Source organism: Nothoprocta perdicaria, unplaced genomic scaffold, assembly GCF_003342845.1.
Source record: "Nothoprocta perdicaria isolate Ctin4 unplaced genomic scaffold, notPer1 scaffold_1355, whole genome shotgun sequence".
Lineage (NCBI taxonomy): Eukaryota > Metazoa > Chordata > Aves > Tinamiformes > Tinamidae > Nothoprocta > Nothoprocta perdicaria.
In genome coordinates this window covers 1-4,065 of record NW_020454489.1, presented here as the reverse complement: position 1 = coordinate 4,065, position 4,065 = coordinate 1, and the positions used below count along the sequence as shown (strand labels likewise).

At 64.2% G+C, this 4,065-nt stretch overlaps 1 long non-coding RNA gene across 1 annotated transcript; it reads right to left on the bottom strand.

The window, feature by feature from the left end:
• Positions 1-43: 43 nt before the first annotated feature.
• LOC112942857 lies at positions 44-2,005 on the bottom strand. Its single transcript, XR_003248470.1, has 2 exons — positions 1,933-2,005; positions 44-134 (listed from the first exon to the last, which is right to left on the bottom strand). It is a non-coding gene; the product is annotated as an uncharacterized LOC112942857 (long non-coding RNA).
• Between the last annotated feature and the right edge of the window lie 2,060 nt (positions 2,006-4,065).

The following is a 4,065-nucleotide window of genomic DNA, read 5'->3' as shown; positions in this document are numbered from 1 at the left end:
CCCCCGCCCCATAGCGCCCCATAGCGCCCCATAGCGCCCCCACCTGCCCGGGGGCCACGCTGGGGTCCCGCACGGTGACGAAATAGGCCGGGATGCGGTGGCCCCACCAGAGCTGCCGGGAGATGCACCAGTCCCTGCAACAGGCGGACGGCGTCACCCGGACAGCGTCACCCGGACAGCGTCACCCCGACGGCGTCACCCCGACGGCGTCACCCCACCTTGTGTCGCCCTATGGGTTCCTACGTCCCCCTATGTCACCCGGACATGTGTCACCCGGACCCATGTCACCCGGACACTGTGTCACCCCGACTTGTGTCACCCCGACTTGTGTCACCCGGACCTATGTCACCCGGACACGTGTCACCCAACACCGCGTCACCCTGAACGCTGTCACCCGGACTGTGTCACCCGGACCCCGTCACCCAGACCTGTGTCACCCCAACCCACATCACCCCAACCATGTCACCCGACACGATGTCACCCTGAATGTGTCACCCTGAATGCGTCACCCCAACTTATGTCACCCGGACCGTGTCCCCCCAACTGTGTCACTTGGACCCCGTCAGCTGGACCTGCAACCACCCCAAATCCGTGTCACCCGGAGGGCGTCACCCCGAATGTGTCACCCGGACACTGTCACCTGGAACGCGTCACCCTGACTGCGTCACCCCAACTTGTGTCACCCAGACCCGTGTCACCCGGACCCACGTCACCCTGACTGCGTCACCCGGACTGTGTCACCCGGACCCACGTCACCCGGACCCACGTCACCCCGACTGCGTCACCCCGACTGCGTCACCCCAACCTGTGTCACCCCAACTTGTGTCACCCGGACCCGCGTCACCCTGACCCACGTCACCCCGACTGCGTCACCCCGACTGCGTCACCCCAACCTGTGTCACCCGGAACGTGTCACCCGGCCCCACAGGTTGGGTGGCACCCATGGTCCCTATGGCCCCTACAGGCCCCTATACGTCCCTATAGGTCTCGCTATATGTTCTCCATCCATCAGAACCAGGTCCCAACGGGTCCCCATGGGCGCCCTATAGGTTCCTATGGGTCCCAGGGGTTCCCTATGGGTTTCTATAGATCCCTATGGAATTCTATATGTCCCTATGGGCCTCACCATATGTTCTCCATCCAGCGGAACCAGGTCTCCATGGTTCCTCATGGGTTCCTATGACCACCTATGGGTTCCTATGGGTCCCTATGACCACCTATGGGTTCTTATGGGCCCCAGTGGGTCCCTATGGGTCCCTATGGAATTCTATACGTCCCTACGGGTCTCACCATATGTTGTCCATCCAGCGGAACCAGGTCCCAATGGTTCCTCATGGGTTCCTCATGGGTTCCTATGACCACCTATGGGTTCCTATGGGTCCCACTGGTTCCCTATGGGTCCCTATGGAATTCTATACGTCCCTCTAGGCCTCACCATATGTTCTCTATCCAAGGGAACCAGGTCCTCATGGTTCCTCATGGGTTCCTCATGGACTCCCCATGGGTTCCTATGACCACCTATGGGTTCCTATGGGTTCCTATGGGTCCCAGTGGTTCCCTATGGGTCCCTATGGGTTTCTATAGGATTCTATACGTCCCTACGGGTCTCACCGTATGTTCTCCATCCAGCGGAACCAAGTCTCCATGGTTCCTCATGGGTTCCTCATGGGCTCAACATGGGTTCCTATGACCACCTATGGGTTCCTATGACCACCTATGGGTTCCGATGGGTCCCAGTGGTTCCCTATGGGTCCCTATGGGTCCCTATGGAATTCTATACGTCCCTACGGGTCTCACCGTATGTTCTCCATCCAGCGGAACCAGGTCTCCATGGTTCCTCATGGGTTCCTCATGGGTCCCTATGACCACCTATGGGTTCCTATGGGTTCCTATGGGTCCCTATGGAATTCTACACGTCCCTACGGGTCTCACCGTATGTTCTCCATCCAGCGGAACCAGGTGCGCGCGTGTCCCGGCGGCAGCAGCTTCAGGTCGCCCCGCTGGACGGCGGCGGCGGCCGCCCGCGCCGGCCCCTCGCAGCGCAGGAACCACTGGGCGCGGAGCAGCGGCTCCACGATGTCACCCGAGCGGCTGGGGACAGCGGGGACACCGGGTGACAATGGGTGACACCGGGTGACAATGGGGGACACCGGGTGACACCGGGTGACACCGGGGGACAATGGTCATGGGGTACCCAGGACAGGGGGGACCCCAATAAGGAACCCCAGGGTGCGGAGCGGGAGGTCCACGATGTCACCCGAGCGGCTGCGGACAGCGGGGACAATGGGTGACAATGGGTGACACCGGGTGACAATGGGTGACACGGGGGGACAATGGTCATGGGGTACCCAGGACAGGGGGGACCCCAATAGGGAACCCCAGGGTGCAGAGCAGGAGGTCCACGATGTCACCCGAGCAGCTGGGGACAGCGGGGACACCGGGTGACACCGGGTGACAATGGGTGACACCGGGTGACAATGGGGGACAATGGTCATGGGGTACCCAGGACAGGGGGGACCCCAATAAGGAACCCCAGGGTGCAGAGCAGGAGGTCCACGATGTCACCCGAGCGGCTGGGGACAGCGGGGGACAGCGGGTGACACCGGGTGACACCGGGTGACAATGGGTGACAATGGGTGACACCGGGGGACAATGGTCATGGGGTACCCAGGACAGGGGGGACCCCAATAGGGAACCCCAGGGTGCGGAGCGGGAGGTCCACGATGTCACCCGAGCAGCTGGGGACACCGGGTGACACCGGGTGACACCGGGTGACACCGGGTGACACCGGGGGACAATGGGGGACAATGGGGGACACCGGGTGACACCGGTCATGGGGGACATTGGGGACACGGGGACGACCGTGGGGTCGTCCGTCACCCCCCCGTCACCCAGGACGTGTCCCCAGCGTCACCCGCTGTCACCCGGTGTCACCCCCCTGCTCATAGGGACCCCTCAGGTGTCACCCGGGACATGTCCCCATTGTCACCCGGTGTGCCCCAGTGTCACCCGGTGTCACCCGGTGTCCCCCACCTGCACACGGGTGTCACCACCACGGGGTTGTCCATCGACCCCCACCCATGGGGACCCCCCAGTGTCACCCCCTGCCCATAGGGACTCCCTGGGTGTCACCCACCCCGTGTCACCCGGTGTCACCCGGTGTCACCCACTGTCACCCGGTGTCACCCGGTGTCCCCCACCTGCACACGGGTGTCACCACCACGGGGTTGTCGGTCACCCCCCACCCATAGGGACCCCCTCAGGTGTCACCCACGCCATGTCACCCGTTGTCACCCGGTGTCAACCAGTGTCACCCGGTGTCCCCCGGTGTCACCCGGTGTCACCCGGTGTCCCGCGGTGTCCCCCACCTGCACACGGGTGTCACCACCACGGGGTTGTCCATCACCCCCCGCCCACAGGGACACCCTCAGGTGTCACCCACGCCATGTCACCCATTGTCACCCGGTGTCAACCAGTGTCACCCGGTGTCACCCGGTGTCCCCCACCTGCACACGGGTGTCACCACCATGGGGTTGTCCATCACCCCCCGCCCACAGGGACACCCTCAGGTGTCACCCGCCCTGTGTCCCCCGGTGTCACCCGGTGTCACCCGGTGTCACCCACCTGCACACGGGTGTCACCACCACGGGGTTGTCCATCAACCCCCACCCATGAGGACCCCCCAGTGTCACCCCCTGCCCATAGGGACTCCCTGGGTGTCACCCGCCCCGTGTCACCCGGTGTCCCCCAGTGTCACCCGGTGTCACCCGGTGTCCCGCGGTGTCCCCCACCTGCACACGGGTGTCACCACCACGGGGTTGTCCATCGACCCCCACCCATGGGGACCCCCCAGTGTCACCCCCCGCCCATAGGGACTACCTGGGTGTCACCCACCCCGTGTCACCCGGTGTCACCCGGTGTCCCCCACCTGCACACGGGCACCACCATGGGGTTGTCGGTCACCCCCTGCCCATAGGGACACCCTCAGGTGTCACCCGCCCCGTGTCACCCGCTGTCACCCGGTGTCACCTGCTGTCACCCGCTGTCACCCGGTGTCACCCGCTG